The 26249-nt window shown below is 35.1% G+C and overlaps 1 protein-coding gene and 1 non-coding gene across 2 annotated transcripts in view; one reads left to right on the top strand and one right to left on the bottom strand.

Annotated features, from left to right (window-relative positions):
• Positions 1 to 26249, top strand: part of LINGO2 (leucine rich repeat and Ig domain containing 2) — a 1440550-nt gene that overhangs the window by 545994 nt on the left and 868307 nt on the right. The gene's annotated exons all lie outside the window — the stretch shown is intronic.
• On the bottom strand, positions 11578 to 11653 carry TRNAD-GUC (transfer RNA aspartic acid (anticodon GUC)). The gene has a single exon. It is a non-coding gene; the product is annotated as a tRNA-Asp (tRNA).

Genomic DNA, 26249 nt, shown 5'->3' with positions numbered 1-26249 from the left:
TCACTTTTTATATATGTACTAGTAATGAACACTTATCATTTTGTTTAAACTAATTAGCAATTAAAATAGCATCAAATATATGAAGTATTCAGAGAAAATGATGTGTAATATATTTTCATTGAAAATTACATAATATTGCTGAAATTAAAAGATCCAAATTAGTGAAGTGATATACCATATTTATGAGTCAGATGACTAAATATAAGATGTCAGATCACCTCAATTTGATTTGTAGATTCCATACAAATTCACTTAGAGGAAGCACAAAGAGCAAGGACCCTTAGGCAGAGGCATGCTGAGTGTGTCTCAGAAATCACTTTGACAGCAATCAGAAAGCTGGCCTCTCCTTTGTCACAGGAGAGATTGTATTGCTGCACTTCATGGTGAATTTGTTCTCTTCTGGGGTGAAAGAATAGTCATGACCTTGTGATTTTGGCAAAATCAGCAAGACACGCAGAAGCTCCAAAGTTTCACTGCAGATTGCCTCCCAACAGTTATGTGCTAAATGTTATAATTAAACTTGATATATATTATCTCATATCATTCAAAAAAGAACTCAATGAGGCCTGACCAGGCAGTGATGGCAGTGGATAGAGCATTGAACTGTGATGCAGAGAACTGAGGTTCAAAACTCTGAGGTTACCTGCTTGAGTGCGGGCTCATCCGGCATGAGCACAGGCTCAACAACTTGAGCACAGGCTCACCAGCTTTAGCATGGGATCATTGACATGACCTCATGGTCACTGGCTTGAGCCCAAAGGTCACTGGCTTGAAGCCCAAGGTCACTGGCTTGAGACCAAGGTTACTGACTTGAGCAAGGGATCACTTGCTCTGCAGTAACACCCCCGGTCAATTCACGTATGAGAAAGCAGTCAATGAACAACTAGGGAGCTGCAGTGAAGAATTGTTGCTTCTCATCTCTCTCCCTTCCTGTCTGTCTGTCCCTATCTGTCCCTCTACCACAAGGAACCAAACAAACACCCAAACAACTCAATGAGGTAAAAATGATTTCTGCTACATAATAGGTGAAGGAAGTAAAGCTCAAAGAATATGGAGCCAGTTAGACACAAATATGTCTGACTCCAAACATTGTTTTTTCCACTATAAATCATTACTCTTCTAATTGGGGAAGTGACCCAATAGGAAAGTGACCAGGTTTGCAACTAGTGAAGCAGTTATGAAGATCTTCAGGCTGCTATACCAAGCCAGAGAGCCCCTCAGGCCCTCTGCATTGTGAACCAGAAGACAATGTAGTCTCTCAACAGTTTTTTCTTTTCTTTCCATTATCTAGGGTGGATGTTTCCCTTTACACCGAAGTCTGGTTTAGGAGTCCCTGAGAATCAAGTAGCACTTTGACATACTCTACCTGATTTCTCCAGCTGCAGAGGATGAAATTGGGGAAATTAGGGGTTGTTCTTAGTGAACTGATGAGAATGAAAGTTTTTATCTCTCAGCTCCCATGACTGCCAGTTCCTCTCTTGATAAGACAGGAAAGTTTGAGTTCTACGGATTCCAGAGACAAGGAGTCAATGCCAGAAAAGTAAAATAATAAATAAATAGAAAGAAAAAGAACTTTGAAGCCAGGTCACCCAAATAGATAACTTCATTTGCTAACCTTCAGTTCATCTATTATTAGTAAAAAAAAAAAAAATTAGAGAGAGTTTAGCTAAAGTATCTCTATGGTCCTCCTAAGTTTTGATTCCCATTAGGACAGTGGCCCATTTCTCCCAGTTACTTTTCCTTTCTCTTCATCAGATAATTCTAAAGATATTTAGTTTGTGTAAGAAAAAAACTAATCAGAGTAATATATGTAAACTCTTCAATTATGATTAAACACTGTGCACATAATAACAATTATGTATATCATTAATATGCATTCAATTAATTAGGTTCTATTTGATTATAATAATTAAACTCTTCACATCTTCATTCTTAAGAGTCTGTTGCTCATTGTCATATGGTTTTCTGCTCACAACTTTAAAACTGCTGTGAGGACCTTGCCTAGGTTTCTTTCTTCCCCTGTATAACTGATGGCCTTGGAATAGTCACCTCCTCTGAAGTCATTGCTCTTTTTAAAAAATAAACATGCTTATGACATAAGTCCTGTAAAATGTCTGTATTGCTATAGTAACTGACTTTAGGTTTCCAATTTATTTATTTTCTTTATATTTTCATTAATGGGCACAATTTTATTTGAAAAAACAAACTAAAAAAAAACTGGCCCATTTTCAAAAAGGAAGATGCAGAAATTAATAATAATTAGATTAAAATTTCTTTATTAGTTTTAGATAAACTTTTTGGTAAACTGCTTAAAACTCGGTAAAGTAAACACCAATAAGTCCTACCTAGACAAATGAATGGGGCTCGTTTGGATGACTTAACTTGCAAATAAAGAAGTTTAATGTTTTACAGCATCTGTAGGAATAGCTATGTAAATTTTTAAAATAAACAAATATTTAATTATCCTAAACTTATTATTCTAGATATAGTTCTAATATTAATTTTCAAATCAAAATAAATATTCTCAAAATATACTCAGAGAAAGGCACATGGGACTAGAATGCTGGGTATGGTTTTATAGATACAGTATAAAGACTCTGGCCTTGAGATGATAAAGAGAACTGACTGATATTTAAACACAGAATATCCCTGACTGATATTTAAACACAGAAGTAAGTCTAATAATGCATGTAGGAAGTGTTGAGATTGGAAACTGACAAGAACAGGTGATTATATCTGACCAGGTGGTGGCGCAGTGGATAGAGCGTCGGACTGGGATGCGGAGGACCCAGGTTCAGGACCCTGAGGTCGCCAGCTTGAGCGTGGGCTCATCTGGCTTGAGCAAAAAGCTCACCAGCTTGGACCCAAAGTCGCTGGCTCGAGCAAGGGGTTACTCGGTCTGCTGTAGCCCCATGGTCAAGGCACATATGAGAAAGCAATCAATGAACAAATAAGGCGTCTTAACGAAAAACTGATGATTGATGCTTCTCATCTCTCTCCGTTCCTGTCTGTCTATCCCTGTCTATCCCTCTCTCTGATTCTCTCTCTGTCCCTGTAAAAAAATAAATAAATAAAAAGAACAGGTGATTATATGGATGAGTAGCAAATAAAGGCCTTAGGATGAAATGAAAGAGAGACTATATAATTGAAGACTTTGAAAGTCATGTTGGATTCATTTGAAGTCATTGTAGATATTTAAATTATTTTTTGAATATGATTTTTAGTATATAATCAAGAAATAGGTAAAGGTGAAGCAATCCATAATTAAAACAAAAATATTACTTATTTAGAATGACTACACATCAAAACAATTGGATGTGTATAAACACTTTCAACTACCATGTGCTTGATAATAACTTACACCTAGCTTTCTATCAATCTCTGTTTTGATTTATTTTTAATCTTATAATATTCTACAGCTTTATTTTCTTCAGTTTTGTTTATACTTTTGCTAAATGTTTGCAGAGGCTTTTTTAAAAGAATAAATTAGACATATATTGTCCTAATGAGTCCATAAAAATACTCAATTTCCTTCAGCATTCAGTCTGGGAACAAAAACAACAAACTCTTTAGGAACCTCTCAAGCAAATTTGATAATATTCATAGGAAAGGGAATGTGATTAGCCCATGAAAGTCACAGGTTATTAAGAACACTGTATTCAGGATGGCAATCTTGTGAACTAATGGAAAACATTTCGATGTGTTTCCTCCCCTCAACAAAAACAGTATTTTAGTAAGATACCATTTTATAATAACAGTTAGTTGTTTTAATCTCATTTTTTTCTTTCAAGATTTTATTTAACAACTTGGATTTTTTTCTTAATAAGGAGATGTTGATTGAAAATTTCTAATTGGCAAATATTATCTTAATAAAATGAATCTCTATGAATGGTCATTTTTATCATTGTAATTTATTCATTTCCCAGAAAATGTATTATGCAAATAAAACACAGGCTATACACAGAAAAGTGCCATTGACAGGGAAATTGGGATTTTAACCTAAAAGTGTATAGTTTATTAGAGGCCACAGATATCAATAATCTGTGTTTTCTTTGGAATTCATCGGAGATATCAAGATGTTTAGAATTGTGTCAAAAATGAGTGGAGAAAGCTCCAGTCAAAACAATCCCATCCTAGTCCTCAATAAGAACCCTAGCATCACCATCAGGTCAAATCAAGCATTTAATTACTTCATTAAAAATTGCAGAGAAGGGCTGTTCTTTCTTCTGTAGTGTGTAGTTACCTGCCACTGACTACTAATGTGAAGTAGCGATATTTATAACTTCTTCCCTCCCAAAATGAAAGTAATTACAGTACTGACACAGGTTTTTCTTCCATGTTTATAATATCTGGTTAAATCCATATCAGATTGCTTTCTTTAATGAATAATTATTGAATAATTATTAAAGTTATCTGCAATTGTTTTATTAAAATATAAAATTGAACTTCACCCAATAATGATATAATAATACTGTATCTAATATGTTTTTGGAGTTACTATATGTCACACACCTTTCTAGTGCAATTTCATCCTTACCTCAACCCTGAGGTAGATATCATGATTTTCTTCATTTTATAAAGGAGGAAAAGTGAGGCATGGAAAAGACAAAGAAGATTCTGAGGTCCCAGAACCATCAATGGTTAGACCAGAATTCATACACAGGCTGCTGAACGTCAGAGCCCACTTTCATAGTGATCTCACTATTGCTACCATTTATCTGTGTTCAATATATGTCAGGGACTGTTGTGAGTACTTTATTTATGTTATTTCATTGCTATTATATCAAAGAAATGGGATAGGTAATATTATATTCCTTACCTTATAGGAGGCTCATAGAGGTTCAATAACTGGCCTTCGGTCACATAGATAATACTTGAACATGCTCAGATTTGAATTGAGGTTTTCTTTGTCCAAAGGCCAAGTTCTTAACAACTACATTATTTCTCTATCATATGTATTCATTATATAATATTTTATATTTTCAAATCAACCACTTTAATAAACAGCTTTACCAGTTCAGTATATATCTGAATTGTATTAAACTCATCTGAAAAACAAGACTACCTTCCCTGAATCTAAATGAACTTCAGAGATTTCTCAAATATTATATAGCATGTCAAGTCAAGGGTTATTTAAAACTAAGTAGATTAAGAAGTAGGATTTTAGCCTGACCAGGCAGTGGTGCAGTGGATAGAGAATCAGACTGGGACACGGAGAACCCAGGTTCGAAACCCTGAGATGGCCAGCTTGAGCGTGGCTCATCGGGTTTGAGCAAGGCTCACCAGCTTGAGCCCAAGATTGCTGGCTTGAGCAAGGGATCAATCTGTCTACTGTATCCCCCCCAGTCAAGGCACATATGAGAAAGCAATCAGTGAACAACTAAGGAGCAGTAACAAGGAATTGATGCTTCTCATCTCTCTCCCTTCCTGTATGTCCCTCTCTCTTTCTCTCTCTGTCTCCATCACAAAAAAAAAAGAAAAAAAAAATAGGTTTTGACTTTTAAAGAATACTTTTACCTAAAGGAGAGTTACAAAATTAAAAATGAAGTATCCTAAAATGCATTGCTTACTTCATTGAGCATGCTTATGAGATAGGAAAATGTATATATTTAATTTTTATAGGTAAATGCAATTGTCAAAATCTTCATTAAAATATTTATTAGATGAACTCATTATGCTCACCCATAATTTACTCAAAGCAAAATCTTAGAATAAAATTCATTCAATTTTATCAATATTGTTTTCTAAAATGGTGTTCTGGTCTGGCTTCTTTGATAGTTTGTGTCTTCTTGATCTTAAATTTAACAGATAAGCTATAAGGCAGTTTGACAATAAATTCCTTAAATCTTGATGCTGAAAGATATACTTTGGAAATTATTTAGCCCAAATACACTGAGTAAGCTAAAAGGAGTTTGGTTAAGATAATAAATCGTAGAACTGGTACTAGTGTTTCTGAGTCCTGGTCAGTGTTTTCTTATCATGTAAATACAGCAAGGATTTCTGTTGAATGCAATTTCTTATTCTCATCATATCTTCAGACATCATCAACATAATTTTCTAATGGTATGATACAAGGAGGAAATGAGGTAGCTAGAGGATGTGAAGCACTGTCTTTTTTTCATTTTTAAAATTTTTTATTGCTTTAATTTATTGACTTTAGAGAGAGAGGAAGAGGAGGAGAGAGAGAAAGAAAGGAACATCAATGTTTCCATATGTGCCCTGACCAGAGATCGAACCGACAACCTCTGTGCTTGCTGATGTTCTAACCAACTAAGCTATTGAGCTAGAGCTGCATTGTGTCTTTTAATCAAAACCAAATTAGCTGAAAATATTTTTTTTATTTTTTATTTCCATACTTGAAGCTTTGACAAAAGTAAAACCTTGTTTGCTTGGAAACTGTCTTTTCTTTAAATTCTGAAATGAGAAGTAACTAGCCCAATTAGAGAAGCAATTCCTGCTCACTGGCATTAAACACTGCCTAGAAAAAAACTTAAAACCTGAAACCTACATTTAAAATTCTGTGTTTGATTGGTTCTCTGAAAACAAATTAAAATGATGATTGTATATAATGGTGTCTCTTCAGGAAAAAGAGACATTTCAAATGAAACTCATAAGAGAAAATTTAGGGATATTAGTATTGGAAAAAAAAAGTCAGAAGCACTGAGCACTAGAGAGCTTTGCAAACCAGGGGAGCAGAAAGGAGATGGACTGCTAATAAGCAAGAGGTTTCTTCTACAGTGAGCAGATGACTCTATCAGCAGGTTGTGCTGACGGCTGCACAGTCCCATAAATATATTAAGAAATTGGAATGTACATTTTAATTGGTGAATTATGTCAATTATTTCTTATGAGAGCTGTTTTTTAGAAACTATTCATACATATGCATCTTTGCATATATTCATGATAATAACCTTAATATAAATTCCTGAAAGTAGAACGGTCAGATCAAATGGTATGTATTTTTTAGGGTGTTTTTTTTTATTTTATTTTTTTATTTTTACAGAGACAGAGAGTCAGAGGGTTAGACAGGGACAGACAGACAGGAATGGAGACAGATGAGAAGCATCAATCATTAGTTTTTCGTTGCGCGTTGCGACTTCTTAGTTGTTCATTGATTGTTTTCTCATATGTGCCTTGACTGCGGGCCTTCAGCAGACTGAGTAACCCCTTGCTGGAGCCAGTGACCCTGGGACCAAGCTGGTGAGTTTTTGCTCAAGCAAGATAAGCCCATGCTCAAGCTGGCGACCTCGGGGTCTCGAACCTGGGTCCTTCAACATCCCAGTCCAACGCTCTATCCACTGCGCCACCACCTGGTCAGGCTATTTTTAGGATTTTTATTGCAAATTTGCCTCTTAGAAATTATTTAAAAGTCAGTTTGTCTTTTGCTATAAAATGTTGAATTTTTAATAACATGCCTGTACTTTAACCAATATTGTGTATGATTATTATATGTATCTTTCTCAATTTGATGAGAGAAAAGAGTTTATTTTTTAATTTTTATTTATTGATTTGAGAGCGAGTAAGAAAGAGAACGAGAGAGAGAAACATAAATATGTCGTTCCACTTATTTATGCATTCATTGACTGACTCTTGTACGTGCATTGACAGGGGATCCAAACCACAACCTTGGCAAATTGCTATGATGTTCTAACCAATGGAATTACCAGGCTGGTGCCAAGGGTTTATTTTCATCTGCACTTCTCAGCATTGAACTGAGGTTGAGTGTTCTAAATTATTTAATTGACAATTTTAATGTTTTCATTTGTTTGTGTGTTGATTGTGTGCACTCTTGTATGGATACATTATCTATATTTTTGCCGATATTTCTGTTGAAAGACCTTTTTCTTATTGATTTATGAAACTATTTTATGATCAATGTGTTACCTTTTCTTAAAATCTGCAGTTATTCAGATAGCTTTCACTATTATGGACCCTCAACCAGACTTCTTTTGATTTTTTTTTAATAAATTGGATCCTTGCTTAGAAAGACAAATTCAACTCCAAGAATTAATATTTAACAATATATTTCTCAAGTTCTTTTATTTGCTCTCCTTTTGATCTAAAATTCCTTTGAAATTTATCTATGTGTGGGTATAATGCAGAGCTGTTACTTAAATTGTGTCAACCCAATTTATTGAGTAAGTTATTCTCTTATTTTTTATTTGAAGTGTCATTTTTATTATGTACTTAATTATATAACATATTGAATTTGTTATGGGCATTCTATTCTGACTTTCCATCCTCTACTGAAAAAAAACCCTGCACTATTAGACTTTTATAACTGTTTTTTAATTACTGTAGTAGGCTGTTCATAATTAGAAAGCAAATATCTGAAAAAATTTATCTTGATTTATTTTTTCTGATATCTTTATGTTTCCTTCAAAATTTAAATTTTTGATGTTGTAACAAATGTATAGATTGTTATAATGTCTACTCATTTATAACTTCTATTTGTTATAAAATTTGTTCTTTTTCAAATAACTGGTTGATATTCTTGTGTTTTCTTTAGAAAACTATTTTAAAAAATTGAGACAAATATTATATATTCTTTACAATATGTTTTATTTCCTAAGAATAATAGTAAAATGTTTATAATAGTAGTATAATTGGACATTTTTATTTTTTCATGAATTTAATAAGGATACATTAACTATTAAATTTGTTTTAATATATATTTTTAAAAAACTAGTGCCCAAAGTGTCTCAGTGGTGTAAAAATATAGTCATCAAGAAAAAAATAACTAGAAACAATAAACCAATACAGTAAGGTTGCAGGATACAAAATTAATATACAAAAGTCCATGGCCTTCCTATATGCCAACAATGAAACATCATAAAACGAGCTCAAAAGGACAATCCCCTTTATGGTTGCAACAAAAAAAAATAAAATGCCTAGGAATAACTATAACAAAGAATGTAAAGGACCTATATAATAAAAATTACAAAGCATTGTTTAGGGAAATTGAAAAAGATATAATGAAATGGAAAAATATTTCTTGATTTTGGATAGGAAAAATAAATATAGTCATTACTCAAAGTGATATACAAACTTAATGCAATTCCCATCAAAATTCCAATGTCATTTTTTAAGAAATGGAACAAAAATCATCAGATTTATATGGAATTATAAAAATCCCCAAATAGAGCAATCCTAAGGAAAAAGAACAAAGCTGGGGCATTACAGTACCTGACTTCAAACTATATTATAGAGCCATGATAATCAAAACAGCATGGTATTGGCAGAAAAATAGACACTCAGACCAATGGAACAGAATAGAAAGCCCAGAAATAAAACCACATGTATATGGTCAAATAATTTTAGATAAAGGGGCCAACAACACACAATGGAGAAAAAAAAGGCTCTTCAACAAATGGTGCTGGGAAAACTGGAAGGCCACATGCAAAAGAATGAAACTCGACTACAGTTTGTCCTCTTGTACTAAAATTAATTCAAAATGGATCAAAGACCTAAATATAAGACCCAAAAAAATAAAGTACATAGAAGAATACATAGATACTAAACTCATGGACCTTGGTTACAAAAAGCACTTTATAAATTTGACTCCAAAGGCCAGAGAAGTGAAGGCAAAGATAAATGAATGGGAATACCTCAGACTAAAGCTTTTGCACAGAAGAAGGAACTGACAACAAAACAGACAACTATATGGGAAATGATATTTTCAAACAACAGCTCAGATAAGGGCCTAATGTCCAAAATATGCAAAGAACTCATAAAACTCAACAGCAAACAATCCAATAGAAAAATGGAAAGAGGACATGAACAGACACTTCTCCCAGGAAGAAATACAAATGGCCAACAGATATATTTAAAAAATGCTCATCTTCATTAGCTATTAGAGAAATGCAAATCAAAACTACAATGAGTTACCACTTCACACCTGTTAGATTAGCTATTATCAACAAGACAGGTAATAACAAGTGTTGGAGAGGCTGTGGAGAAAAAGGAACCCTCATCCACTCTTGGTGGGAATGTAAAGTAGTACAACCATTATGGAAGAAAGTATGGTGGTTCCTCAAAAAATTAAAAATAGAACTACCATATGACCCAGCAATCCCTCTACTGGGAATATACCCCCATAACTCAAAAACACTGGTACATAAGATACATGCAGCCCCATCTTCATTGCAGCATTGTTCACAGTGACCAAGACATGGAAACAACCAAAACACCCTTCAATAGATGACTGAATAAAGAATAAGTGGTACATATATACTATGGAATACTACCTACTCAGCCATAAGAAATGATGACATCGGATCATTTACTACAACATGGATGGAACTTGCTAACATTATACTGAGTGAAATAAGTAAATCAGAAAAAAATCAGAAAAAACTAAGAACTATATGATTCCTTACATAGTTGGGACATAAAAATGAGACTCATGGACATGGACAAGAGTGTAGTGGTTACCTGAGGTAGGGAGAGAAAGGGAAGGGGTGGAGAGGAGAGGAGGGACACAAAGAAAACCAGATAGAAGGTGACAGAAGACTATATGACTTTGGGTGATGGTTTTGCAACATAATCAAATGTCAAAATAACCTGGAGATGTTTTCTCTGAACTTATGTACCCTGATTGATTAATGTCACCCCATTAAAATTAATTAAAAAAAGAAAAAGGAAAAAAATAAACTTTAGACACACTTAATTCTATATGCTTTTTGTGACTCCAACAAACACACTTGACATTAAATAATATGAAAAATACTGCTATAGAAAATCATTTGTTAAAACCACCATTTCCAAAACTATTACAACATAGACATATTTGATAGCTAGGATGTATTTACATTGACAAAAATAATTTGAAACATGGTGCTTAAGTATAACATTGGCTTTTGATTTCAAATAGTTATTTCTTATCATGTTAATTAAGTTATTAATTTTGGTTAAATAAAATTTTTAAACAACAGAAGTTACTTTTTATTATCAAAAATAACTGCTCTACTGAAAATGCCTATTTTTTAATGAATATTCTGAATGTGCCAAATGTTTGTTGACTTTTTAATGTGATATAATATTAAATTTCCTAATTTTAAACCTCCTGTGCATTCTGGGAATAAAATTTTATTGTGTCTATTATTTTTTATAATATTTGTATAATTTGATAATTTTTAAGGATATTTTCTTATATGTTCATAAGTGAGATTACTATTCAGTGGTTTTGCTTTGTTGTAGTAATTTTCTCTTATCAAATTATGTTAAAGGATTAGGCTACTCTTGCGATTTGTGCTTCAGTCTTATTATTTTTTTTTTTTTGTATTTTTCTGAAGCTGGAAACGGGGATAGACAGTCATCCTCATGCGCCCTACCGGGATCCACCCGGCACGCCTACCAGGGGGCGACGCTCTGCCCACCAGGAGGCGATGCTCTGCCCCTCCAGGGCATCAGTCTGTCGCAACCAGAGCCACTCTAGCTCCTGGGGCAGAGGCCAAGGAGCCATCCCCAGCGCCTGGGGCCATCTTTGCTCCAATGGAGCCTCGCTGCGGGAGAGGAAGAGAGAGACAAAGAGGAAGGAGAGGGGGAGGGGTGGAGAAACAGATGGGTGCTTCTGTGTGCCCTGGCTGGGAATCGAACCCGGGACTTCTGCACGACAGGCCGATGCTCTACCACTGAGCCAACCGGCCAGGGCCCAGTCTTATTTTTAATCAAAGAGTTCTGATGCTTGAAAACATCATAGTCTCATGAATAGCATGTTCTATGAGAAGTTTACATATATTAGGCCTTTAGTTCATCTGGATGTCAAGGTTTAGTTATAAATTGCTGATATCAAAGATTATCAAACTTTTAAAAAACATTCAAATGAATTTGTGTATTAAATTGGTTTATTACTGGCATTGAGAAAGAGAGAGAATGTGTATGTGTGAGAGAGAGTATAAATTTGAAGTACAGTAGTCCTCCTTATGCTTGAAAATTTTTAAATTGAAAATTCCAGAATTCATCAATTCATTAGTTTTAAATTTTGAGCCATTCTGAGTAGTATGATGGAATCTTATGTTGTCCACTCTGTCCTGCCTGGGACATGAATCATCCCTTTGTCCAGCATATCCATGCTACATATGTTACCTGTCTGTTAGTCACCTTGTAGCTATCTTGGTAACCAAATTGTTGCAATATCGCAGTGCTTTTGTTCAAGTGACCCTTATTTTACTAAATAATGGCCCCAAAGTGCGAGAGCAGTGATGCTGGCAATTTGAACATGCCAGAGAGAAGCCATAAAGTGCTTTAAATAAAAAGGAAAAAGTTCACAACTTAATTAAGAAAGAACAAAACACTGTATATTGAGGGTGCTAAGATTTACGGTAAGAACAAATATTTCAGCCTGATCTGTGGTGGCGCAGTGGATAAAGCGTCGACCTGGAAATGCTGAGGTCGCCGGTTCAAAACCCTGGGCTTGCCTGGTCAAGGCACATATGGAAGGAAGTCGATGTTTCCAGCTCCTCCTCCACTTCTCTCTCTCTGTCTCTCCTCTCTCTCTCTCCTCTCTAAAATGAATAAATAAAAAATTTAAAAAAAAATTAAAAAAAAAACAAATATTTCAGCCCTTGGCTGGTTGGCTCAGTGGTAGAGTGTTGGCCTGGCGTGCGGGAGTCATGGGTTCAATTCCCGGCCAGAGCACACAGGAGAGGCGCCCTCTGCTTCTCCACCCCTCCCCCTCTCCTTCCTCTCTGTCTCTCTCTTCCCCCTCCTGCAGCCAAGGCTCCATTGGAGTAGAGTTGGCCCCGGCGCTCAGAATGGCTCTGTGGCCTCTGCCTCAGGTGCTAGAATGGCTCTGGTTGCAACAGAACAATGCCCCAGATGGGCGGAGCATCGCCCCCTCGTGGGCATGCCGGGTGGATCCCGGTGGGGAGCATGCGGGAGTCTGTCTGACTGCCTCCCCATTTCCAACTTCAAAAAAAAGGGGGGGAAAAAAAGAACAAATATTTCTGTGAAATGGTGAAAAATAAAATTTTGTGCTAGTTTTGCTGTTGTGCCTCAAATTGGGTTAGTACAGTACAATGAGAGAGAGACCACATTCACATAACTTATTACAATATATTGTTGTATTTGTTCCATTTCATTATTATTGCTGTTTATCTTTTAATGTGCCTGATTTATAAATTAAACTGTATCATAGGTATATATGTATAACCAAAAATTTAGTATATACACGGTCCAGTCTTGTCTGCCATTTCAATTACCCACTGGGGCTTTTGGAACATATCCTTCATGGATAAGGAGGAGGCTATGGCACACACCCAGGGCTAGGCTAGATCTGAGGACATCAGGGAAGGCTGAAGCAATTGACATAAAATCAGGCATTTTAATGCCTAGAATTGCTTCACAGTTTCACTTTACATAGCACAAGTGAAATTAATGCTTATAATCTTGTCCTCAGTCTGTATTACAAACTCAAATTCTAGGAAGACGTATATGTTAGTCTCAGTATGAAGAGTCATCTTCGGTAAAAGAGGCAGGAGAACTAGTAGTTATCAGCTCCTGGCCCACACTTTCCCATTGATGAGGAGTATTCCCAAATAGGAGATTATGATACTGTTGCAGAAAGAAGATGGAATGGATGATGGATAGCCAGTAAATCTCTATTAAGTTCAGTAAATATCTATTGAAATGTATATTCATATGAACTTCCCCTTTAGAATATTCCTTTTCTTTATCATTCCAAGTCTCAAATTTATAGCTTCTATCATCTATCTATCTATCTATCTATCATCTATCTATCTATCTATCTATCTATCATCAATCATCTAATTCTATATGACCCTTTGCTCTATTCAGCATATTTTCTTAAGAGACAGAACCAAAAAAATTCTCAAGAGAAGAAAGAATTTTAGTCAGAATCCATAAAGATACTTGAAAATATTGAATGACCTCCATACTTCAGATCTTGACATCTAGAATCATAAAAGCATAAATGTAATGTTAGCTGTATCAGGAAAGTATTGCTCTGTAACAAGCCACCCAAAACATAGCAGCTTAAAACAACAGCCACTTACCTGGTCCTGTTTCTTTCTGCAGTCTGGGCTGGGCACACCTGGTTGACTTTCTTTGTTCTCTGTATTATTGATTCACTTTCATTATATGTTTTTTATTGTTGGCGTTGTTAGCTGCCAATGTATCTGTCACATGTCTGGTGCCCAACTGTGAATTATTGGAATGACTGGAGGGTACCTGGGTGGGCCTCCTCTTTTTTTGTGTCATTCATCCTACAATGTTTTCTGTCACTTCTACTTTATGCTTCTACTGTATGCTGTTGGTCAAAAGAAGTTCTAAGGCCTGTCCAGATTTAGTGTATGAGGAGACAATTCAGAGTCTGATTTTAGGAAGGCACATCGCCCTGAAGATCATTTTGTAGCAATTTACCACCAGCACCTAGAGTATGCCTGGTACATTATCAACACAGTCTATTCACTAGGCATCCACTAAAACAGGGGTTGGGAACCAGATGTGGCTCTTTTGATGGCTGCATCTGGCTCGCAGACAAATCTTTAATAAAAAATTATAATAACGTTAAAAATATAAAACATTCTTATGTATTACAATCCATTCATTTCCTATCGCTCATGTTCATGGCTGCAGGTGGCTGGAGCCAATCACAGCTGTCCTCCGGGAGAACACCAACTTTTTATTGAATAATGTGTAAGGTACATGGGTTGTTGTATGGCTCTCATGGAATTACATTTTAAAATATGTGGCGTACATGGCTCTCTCAGCCAAAAAGTTTCTTGACCCCTGCACTAAAAGAATAACTTTGTTCTATCCTTTAATCCTCAACAAGACTCATATGGAAAAAATATTAACAAATGGGAAAACTGAGGCTCAGAGAGGTTATATAATGTGTTTAGACTGCATGGCAATTTAAGAGTAAGTTATGATTTCAATCTTGTGCTGATTCCTAAGCACTTACTGTTACCTACTAATGAACTGGCTTCTGTCTTCCCCCTGTAATAGCCTGACAGAGAAGGTAGAAATTAGGACAATCCTAATGTAATTTACAAAATTATGAGAAACATTTCTCTGTGCCCTCCCTTTTCTTATCTGCAAAAACAGGTGCAACATACTGTCACCCATAGGGGTATAAAAAAGATTAATGATTTGCCAAGGACTTAACCGAGTAGTTGGCATAATAAGTATTCCAGAAGCAGTTGCTGATATGCAGGCCAACAGCTTTATTATACAGATGGAAACCTAAGGCCCAGGGTCACAGATCTAGAATTAGATCTAAACTCTGATATGTCAGCAATTATGTAAAGGAGTAAAATTAGCCTTAATCTGTTTTCTTCTTGTGTATGCATTTATTTCTGCATATATATTCACATGTATACATGCTTGAAATACCAATAAAGAATGCTATTTGCATTCTATTACCACTGTCATTAGGAAAAACTAACGTATTCTGTTTTAACAAGGGTTTCATGGTTGTTCTTGCTTTAGGGAGGCTTCTGATCTTTTTCTTCATTTCTCCTTATGACATTTTCTTTTAAGCTAAATCTTCTGCTTATTTAGTAATATCTCTAATAGGAGTGTAAAATAAAATTATTTTTATCAACCTAAAATCTAATTTTTAAGACTATTCTTTTGTGTGGCTCATTCTTGCTTATTTATTATGAAATCTTCTCTTTATTACAGAGGAAATGGGGCCATGTTAAGATTGGCCCATCTTCGGGAGATTACTTGTGTAGGTCTCTAATGAGGGAAGGGAGACAGTATTTTCTATCTAATCCACTGACCCGACAGGGCTGCTTTAATGAAAAGGATGGTGTTTGAAATACTGTGGGAGAAACCAGCCCTGATCAAGTTCAACAATTCTGTTCCTACACTGGCCAAGCTTGCCATCTATCATTCATAATCCATATCAAAGAACATTACCACTTCTGAAAGGGAGCACTTCCTCCAAGTGGTTGTTCTCAAAGTCGTTAGTATTGCCCCTGAACACTTTGAGAGAGGAGGTTCTAATATACAAACCAAGGTTGCACAATAATACCCCTATTATCTGAATTTTTTCTAACTTCCAGATTTGTAGAAGACACTTCACAGAAAGAATTAGAATCTCTTAAGGGGATAATCTGAGATTTAGATTTTTAAAATCTGTTAAAACAATGTTGATTTTAAAAGGAAGTCTAAACTGATATTGTACACCAAAGTGGGGGTCTTAGATCGACAACATCAGCATCACCTGAAACATACCAGAAATGCAGTCTCAAGTCTCAGCCCAGACTCAGTGAATGAGAAGCTGCACTTCAACAAAATCTATAGGTCATTGATAGGTACATCAAAATACGAAAAGCACTGGTCTATTATATTGTTTAATATATCTTGGGATAAAACAGAGTCATCTGGAGAACTTTCAAAACAGTAATACTGAAGACCACTGCCAGAGACTGAATTAATTATTTGAAAGGGAACCAAAACTTCAGTATTTTTTAAAAGTTCCTCAGTTGATTCGCATAGCTACCTCTGGTTAAGAACTACAGACTTAAAGTCCTGTGACAGCAGACTGTAGATGTTGTCCGACCTCCCTGGCTGGGTTGGTTTTAGCCCAAAGCCATATATATCATCATTGCATTTGCCTGCAGAGCAGAGAAGAGGTTGAATTTCTTATCTCAGTGTTGGCAAGCAGTGATAGGAAAGTTCCTGGCTAGAGGAGAAGATAGCAGCAGCACACAGGCCACCTCACAGCCACAGTGCTCTCCCCAGGGTTGATATCTAGTGCCCTTCACAGGGCACTGAAATAGAGATAGTCCTGTCCTTAACATTTGCTATTTCAGAAGCATTTGTAATTGTGTTTCAACTTTGATTTGCCTGATATGTCACCTTTCACCACAGGAATGACACTGTTAGGAAAGTCTACTCTCTCCTTAAGACTGTCTTCAGTAGCATAGGAAAAATATATCACTGATTGAATTTTTATCTGCATTATTTCTAATTTATGGTGGAAATGGCTAAACAAAGATCAATATAATTTTGATATTTGTAAGAAAACAGTATAAACAGAAATTTTCATAATTATATGGATTCAGTCCTAGTCACAGCTCAGTCTTTCTTGATGTCAAACAAAAATTATCAGATTTCAAATGATTTAGTCTAGAAAACCTCTCAGTATTCCAAATGAAGGGATTTTTTTTGTACTTTTATGAATTTCTGTAAAAATTATTGCTTGCATAAATTTATCATTAAAAATGAACTGACTTAGAGTATTTCTTTTGTAGGTCTTTGGGACTTTTTAAAAGTTTTGTTATTATCTCATTTTTCACACATAGTTTGCTTGTCTAAATAGGTCATAAACTCAATGAAAGCAGGGAGAATATCTCATAGTTATTGGTACCTTCCCATTAGAGTAAAATTTATCATGTTTAGGCTATTTGGCTTTTATTGTTTCTCCTCATGAAGATTTTCTTATTTTTTTAATATATCTATGTTTATATATATATATATGTATATATATATATATTACAGTGGTTCTGTTTAACGTTAATTGTATAATATTAAAATGTTTCACAATTAATAAACTCTTGCTTTTTTAATGAGCTCTCAAAGTTAGACATTAGTGAAAAGAAATCTGTTCAGCTTAACAGACAATAATCTACCTCCTCAGGACTCAGTTATGAGCTCATTGCAAAAAGCAGGCCTTCATGCTGAGATGTGACTCTCTAATGGGTCCTTCCATAAGGTCTAAGTTGTATTCCACAGAAACAGTCAGATTGAGATTGTATTGTAAAACCTTATACTTATTAATGTATTTTGCATGTAAAGGCACACAAGATAAAGCACATAACATTAATGAAGTGACCACAGAGATTCTGTTCTTTGTTGTAACTTTGATGCCTTCAAATATAGAATGGCAAAAAAAAAAATTGTCCTTGAAAAGTTATCTTTAAAGGTTTTTTATAATACATTCAGATCTCAATAAGGTCAAATATGTTCTTTCCACATATATTTCTTGAATTATAATTATGTGACTGTATATTTGGTACTCTAGTAACAGGATGTTTTTACATGCTGGGGTTCTAAAGAATTTTGGCAGGGAATTTTAGGGAAAAGAGACTATATATATATATATATATACATATATATACACATATATATATATATTTGGAGAGAGAGAGAGAGAGTGCTTTACTCAAGGAATTCATAAATTTTTAAACTGGTGGCAGAGCTCAATAAAACATCATTTTAAAACAGTGAAGCATGAAAGAATTTATAAAGGCTTACAGGAAAGATCTCTGCAATGAGCCTTGAAGGATGAGAGAAAGAGTAAAATAAGAAACTTAAACAAAGGCATGGATTGAAAAAATAACTTTGAAGGTCTGTGTATAACATAACATTAGACATTGTTGTGGCTGAGGCATAAGATGAGTCTATGACAAAGAGTGAAAATTATTATGGTGTCAATGTAAGAAATGTCTAAACCTGTAAGACTTTTTTTATAAGTTTATTTGATCCAAACTGTCAACCACTGATGGGAAGCAAGATCTCAATGGATCAGGTAAATACTCTGGAAAAATGGTAGTTTTACTGCTTATTTTATATATAAGGATCAAAGGGGGAAACATGGAGGACGCTTACATGAAATCTATTGGTGATAGATTAGGGAGGTGGGAGAAAGTAAAGTGAGGAAATCTCTAAGATTAAATAAAATGTAAAATGTATATAGAGACTATGTCCATATTTCTTTTACATTGGTAGTTATAGGGTAGTAAACAATTAACACAATAACAACAATAAGCAGTTCTGTGGTCTCTGCTCAAATGAGAGATTGTGCCCTGTAGAGAAGATTACTCTCACATTTCGAAGGCATGTTATCCTAGATTTTAAAGGTATGTTATTGTATATGCAAAAAGACAATAGACAGACTCAACTAAGGTAAGCACTAATGTCTCTTAAGTAAAAATACCACCCTAGGACATTACTACCTGCCATGAACTGCTTTTAAGTTAGACAGTTTTAATTTTCAGGCCATCCTATAGGGTTACTTTATGTCTCTGTGTTTGTGAGACCACCAGGCAGACCTCCCCTGAGCTTGTCAGCTTTAGTATGTGGCCCCTTCTTTTTTGGTCTTTTCTTGCCCTTCTTTTTTTGTGTCCACAATGAATAAAGATGAGGTGTTTGAATAGATGAAGCCAGGCCTTAAATATGTTTAATTAAGTCTAAATTTATGCAATTAACAAAATTAATTTTTGAACTGGAGAACACTGAGATTGATACCATGATTCCTGAGATGTTCCCTAACCTGTGAAAATGAAGCTTGGTGGAGCAGTCACTGTTAGATATGAAAATGTAAATTTTAACACACAGTTTTTAAAGCAGAGGAGATTTCCCAGGAAATGCAAAAATGAGAAAAGGAATGATTAATAAAAGCAAAATGTAAAAGGAAAAGAGAGTGAGAGAAAGGCAGGATAGAGTGAAGAGAAGCATTGGAAGGAGGGACTGGAGTGGCTGAATAGAGAAGGACTATCCGGATTCCAATGAGAAGTCAAATAGGAGAGGGACTGAAATGGTTGAGCAGATTTTGGACAATGATGAATTTGGTGAGAGCAACTGCAGTTGGTAACCAGGACAGAAGACACATTAGCCAGGGAGTGAATGGGGAGGAGGTAATTTCTGCTGGTAAATCTTCCAAGCAGGAAGCCGGGAAAGAGAAGATATGTGGATCTATCAGGGAAGGGAAGTTAATTTAGGAACATTTAGTGTTGGATATGTTGGTTATGGAAACAAAGATGCTAAAAGAGAAGAGTTTGAGGTTACAAATGGGTAGGAATGGAGGTGTGTGCTCTCCAATGAGAAGAGTGAAATTAACATTGATATGCCTAGACTCCTACTCCCTCATGATAGCAGGGAGATAATTAACCCTAAATTTAAAGGTGAGACAAATGAAAGTTTAAGAGTTCTCTAAACTGATGGTTTCCGCTGTTTCCTATAAAGCGGAGGATAAGTTGTCTGCTGAGGTGGAAGGGTAAGAGTCAATAGAAAGACTGAAGAGTGATGTGCGATTAGCACAGCTGTTTTGGAGAAATGAATGTTTTAACTAAATGGATACAGAACAATGTTGAAGCCCAGCAGAGGGTGGGGATCATAAACTTATAACTCGACCAATTAGCAGAGTATTTAATTTTTTTAACAGCACCAGATATCTCAGGAGGGGGAGTAGAGAAAGAATTTGAACTAATTTGTTTGCAGATTGTCTGAAAAACTAGAACAAAGGACAAGGGCATGTGGTTTAAGTAAACTGGTAAAAGTGTTACTGAGATAGCTGTACAGTCTACATCGAAAAAGAAATAAAATCAGGTTTATAGCTTAGGAACAAATGGAGGTTCTGATAAAAGTAAGGATATTTAGTAGAAATTAGTGGATGGGAGTGTTACCCGAGGTTATTCTCTAAGGGTAAATATCTCAGAGAGATGACTAAGTATGGCTGTGATAAAGGGAAGGAGGGAAAATATCAAGAAAATATGAGGTGAGTATTCAGGACATGATAGGGTAACTGCACCGATGCAATTTGAAGTTGGTATACTAGCAGGGTTGGAATGAAGAGAAAGAGAAAAGTAAGAAATAAATTTTACATATAATTAACATGTGGATGTATTTTAATTAGAGGGTTTCCAGGAGATTCAGGCTATTCTTCCATTGTCCTAGGGCTGCACAGCATCCAGCCTTTACTGGGCCATCTCTTATCTGGCACTCTGTTTACAAACTCACTGAGAAAGCATTGAGCATATTGTTCAGGCTCTGTATGATCTTAACTAGTATTCACCTGCTGTTTTAGTCCCACAGTCCCACATGATTTCTTTCTTCATGCTTAAATAATATGTGTCTTCTTATTTTTCACTTCTTCCATGAAACTTTTAATAATGTTCTTTGTTGAAACTTATCTAGCTTTCTTTGACATTTTTTCTTTCCTATGTTTCTCTATGACATTTCGTATTCCCTATGTTATGATATTGGTCATATTCACTCTTGTATTGTTTGAAATATGGGTTTCTTGAGCACAGTTTTATCTTTAATTCTTCAAAGACCTGGCATATTTTCTTGTGAAAATTGGGTAGTCATTAGTTGCTTTTTAAAGTTAAATAGTCATTTTCCTCTCAATTTAAATTAGTTCATAATATATATTGACTACCATATAGTAAAGTCTGAGGATTACTGGGGTAGTAAGTTTGCATGACAGTTGTTGTTAATGAATGGTACAGCACTTGAAAAAATGTCCTTTTAGATTCTGAGAAGCCAGAAGTAATATAAAAATACACCACTGGTTAAGTGGGGTATTTGAAAGAGATAGTGGCCCTGGCCGGTTGGCTCCGCGGTAGAGCATTGGCCTGGCATGCGGGGGACCTGGGTACAATTCCCGGCCAGGGCACATAGGAGAAGCGCCCATTTGCTTCTCCACCCCCCCCCCCTTCCTCTCTGTCTCTCCTTCCCCTCCCGCAGCCAAGGCTCCATTGGAGCAAAGATGGCCCGGGCACTGGGGATGGCTCCTTGGCCTCTGCCCCAGGTGCTAGAGTGGCTCTGGTCGCGGCAGAGCAATGCCCCAGAGGGGCAGAGCATCGCTCCCTGGTGGGCAGAGCATTGCCCCTGGTGGGCGTGCCGGGTAGATCCCTGTCGGGTGCATGCGGGAGTCTGTCTGACTGTCTCTCCCCATTTCCAGCTTCAGAAAAATACAAAAAAAAAAAAAAAAAAAGAGATAGTAATGTAGATACCCAGGACCTTTGTCTACTTCACCATTTTTAGTGTGAAATAAAACTTTCTCTATAATCAATTTTCAATATGAATCTATAAATTTATAGCAATTGTGTAAAGAAAGAAATTATTACCATGAACATTTGTGTGTATGTGTAGGGGAGAAAGACAGAATTTAATCTCCCTAAGGCTTTTGTCTTTATTATTTCATTCAAGATAGCTATTCAGAATCTCATAAATGTTATTATAATTTTCCCTTCATCACTCCACCCACCAAAACCCTACCTAATTTAAGACATTGATCTTAATTCTGTACCTGGAAATTAATAAAATTTATTTACCTTTTGCACATTTCAGATGAGAGTAATTTTATTCAATTTTGTTATAGGAAATAAATTCTGTAACTCTTCCCTAGTTTTAGTTCAGGTGAGTGTCATAGGGCTCTTTAAGCAGCTGATGGGCAAACTCCTCAAAAGAAAAATAAAAAATGGCTTTTTTGATACTGAACAACAGGGTTAGAGCAACCATTAGTCTAGGATTTAATTCCTTGGATACCTTTATGAACTTGACAGAACCTTTACCTACTTGTGAGGCAAATATTGACAAATCAGAAATAAAAGAGAGTCTCTGCTGTTTCTTGGTAACTCCTTATTCATTTTTTACAACATTTAATTTTTAATATTATTACATGTAATTTTATACCATATTATATGCTATAAGGAATTTACTTTATGATACCTAATTTATATAAATTTTGTATTTTGATATCTGTTAGGAATTTCCATAAATAGTCTTTGACTAAGTAAATAGTTAATTTACACTAAATAACATAAAATAATATTTTAAATTTAATAACATAAATCTGTTTCATTCCTTTGACATAATTTGATTAGAAACACTTAGAGATTTTATAACTAAAGTTTGACAAGTCATCCTGAAAAAGACTATTTAAACCAGGGGTCTCAAACTTGCGGCCCTCGGGTCGCATGCGGCTCGCCGAACAATTTTATGCGGCCCGCAGACTAATCCACGAAGTTCAAAATATTTTGGATAAAATTAAGTAAGCCTAGGGGCCTACTTGTATTTGCCGAATGGCTGTGATCTTGCTCTGCGGCCCACATGCTGAGTTGAGTTTGAGACCCCTGAATATATATGTATTTGTATATCTATCTATCTATCATCTATCTAAAACTCTCTACCAGATAATGGCTTTATTCTGAAGTGTTCTGGCTTGATAAAAAGAACAGGTTTTGGCCTCAAAGAATATAATATTTAGAACCACATTAAAATGCACAAAATAAATGGTAAAATCTGGTTTTCCTTTTGTTTCCATTTTAACTTTGTTTCTGTGAAAACTGTATGTGTGACAGATATCTGTTCCTATTTTGCTTCTTTTCAATACAGTTCTCAAGGCCTATGCTACCAAACCCTAATCGGACTCTGAGCTCTGTCAATATGTCAGGGTGGACTTCTTAGAATGTTCCCTGTCCTCTTGTCATAATGTTTACTCATTCTGAGTGAGACTCTTTCCCATCCACATTCCCTAGTGTCATTACTATTCATTATACACCACTATCGCTCTTGAAATTCTAAACATTTACTTGTTTTTTTTCTCTTTACAAAAGGAATAATTTGAGAATTGACTCTAAAAATAATCTAACGTGAAAGAAGCCTTAAGCATTGTTAAGAGAATATATTTTAATGCTGGAAAAACTTTGAAGGCAAATTAAATGTCCAACAATAGAGGGATGGTATATCTGCATGAGATAAGAGTTATTCCTAACCCCCCAGACTCATAGTCTGAGCTAGAGTAATTCATGCAATTCGTCTCACACAATGGAACATAAAGACATGATAATATATTATATTGTCCTATTGTTCTGCTGTTAGGCTCCCAACTATATATAGAATATCTGAAATACAACTTGGCCCAAACATTTGAATACTTATTGTAAAAATCTTCTGGATTTCCTTTCCCATCGAGATAAGCCTAGTATAGCCAGGTAGCTTTTGTGTCAATTAAAGCCACACCTGCCTAAAATTCTTTCTTTTTTTCTGTTATTGAATTCATTTTTCAGCTGCCACAGAAAGAAATGTTTAGAAAGAATCCTTTTCAGAGAAGTAACATACTATCTAAGTATTAATAATAGTAGTGGATATTTCATATTTAAAAAACAGCATAACATCTTGTCATATAAACGTATTAAGAAAACTGGAAGAATAATCTTTTGGTTTTGGTTAAAACCTATTTATTTACTCTGACAGCCCCATCACCAACTTTATCCTGTCCTCTCAGCTCATAGACAAATACTTTCTTCATTCTTCCACTACCCTGGAACTTTTACCTTCTTTAATTCCACTAATTTAAATATTAAAAATGTCAGTACAGCTATATGTTGCTGAATAAATTAATCTTAGCTACATTGCCCAGAAAAACAGTGGATATAATTTAGTACTTTTCTGAGGATATATATACTTCTTCTAATTTATATTTTCCGGAAAAGATAATGGTTTATTTTCTAAGAATTTGTGATATGGATTTTTAATTCCAGCATGAAATAGATAAAGGTATTGCATTTCGCAATCTACACAGGAACAGGAATTTAATGTGTATGAACAGTCTGCTCATTTACTAGAATAATATATCCTAAATGGCTTCAATGTGTTCATAGACAGTGAATGCTGAAAGCAGTAATTGGAAAATACATCACCAGCCCAAATGTTCTTGCAGTCCTCAGTTGGAGTCTGATGATCCTCTTGAATTCTTTGAGCAGTCAGGGTAGAGGATTGTACAATCACTGAATGAGACTCACATTCCAAGCAGTCTAACTTATAAATATACAAATTATGCAGATGAACTTTCAGTTTAGTTAATATCTTAGAATTCCTTAAATTCACCTGTTTATTTTTATATGTTATTCATCTAAAAACATCTTATGGATGAATAATATTATAGAACTATAAAGTAGAATTGAAATTTCTACCATAAAGTAAAATGCATATGTAATACTATGAAACTTTTAAACAACTATAATAAAGTATTTTGTTTTAGAATTAACAGGCTACTTTTATTCTGGTGATTCTGACATATTGAAACCATCATGAAAATTGGATTGCATTAGTTAGAAAATGCTAGCTGTTATAACAGAGAAAAACTTAAAACTCATAGCTGTATACCATAGAAGATTATATCTTGCTGGAAGAAAGACTAAACCACTGTTTCTAACTGCTAGTAGAAGGGATTTGGGTCCATTCAGCATTGTATGGAATTAGGCTGAAGGGGCTCTGCCATCATCATGTGTGATGACTTGTGTTCCTCTAGGGCTCATAGCACTGTCCCCGTCAGGCTTTCTGTGAGGGAATGTGTACACACCACCTATTATAGAGCAACCGGCAGCTCCAGTGCAGAATACCCGCTGCAATCTGAACCTGAGAAGCACTTCGCAAATAACCAGGGACTGATGATGATTAGGATCCTGCTGGACTTAATGCTACCATCCACTTTAAATGTATGTATAAGTGCATAAAGGATGGTGAGATGTAGAAGATGTGAAAGGCTGTCATTGGATCTGTTGCTTTATTGTTGCATATTTGGCTATTTGAGTTGCCACACTATAGTAGGACAGTAAAATGGAGCAAGGGTTAGTTAGATAACTAAATGAGCCCAATCAGTACCAGGTTGACTGTGTTCAAGCTCTCTTTATTGTCTTGGCTACTACTTTCACTGTCTTCAGAGAAGGGCCCTCTTTTCCTGTTTCCTACTTCCCCAAAAACCTCTGTTAACACTACTACCCTATTCAAAATCTGTATCTTTTGATGGACAGTAACACATATAAATCATAAGAACATAGGGAGTAACCCTGTTGGAGATAACAGAAAATGAACACAGAAATATTGCCTAGTCAGGCTGGAAGAAAGAACATAAAAAATTTTAAGATCCGAGTTTCCAAGAAGTGCATATGACTTTTATTCTATTGGCTAGAATAGTCACATGGTCAAAATTACTTGGAAGGGAGGCTGAAAAATAGAGGTCTAGTTGTTTGATAATAAAGAAGAGATATATGTTTTGGTGATTGGCAATCTCTGTTATATTTATGAATTGAACGTCAGTATGTGGCAAAACTGTATTTATAACTGCAGTTGTTATATTTATGCAAATATATGTATGTGTACTAAAATGTCATAATTAAAACTTTTATAAACAAATAAAATAAATTTAAGTCTAAAAATATTATTCAGACAGTAAAATTAGGTTGTAATGCAATTTATTTTTTAGGGTTTTAATACTACTTATCTTTGATTTTTATAATGTTTTCTTAAACCACATTTAAATAACACACATGCAATAAACATTTCTGCTGCTTATTTGAAATACTTAAATTTTCACTTTCTTTTAGAATCTTCCAATGTACTTAAGAAAGAATAAACATTTGGAGTTAATAATAACACCTAGTATTAATTTAGCTCTTGTACATGTCAGACCCTATTCTAAATTCTTTAAATGTATAAGTCATTTGATTCTTATATTATTGCAGTTTTATAAAATATATACTGTT

The sequence above is a fragment of the Saccopteryx bilineata genome, chromosome 2 (assembly GCF_036850765.1).
Source record: "Saccopteryx bilineata isolate mSacBil1 chromosome 2, mSacBil1_pri_phased_curated, whole genome shotgun sequence".
NCBI lineage: Eukaryota > Metazoa > Chordata > Mammalia > Chiroptera > Emballonuridae > Saccopteryx > Saccopteryx bilineata.
The sequence above is the reverse complement of the archived record's forward strand: the minus strand, read 5'-3'. Positions and strand labels throughout refer to the sequence as shown.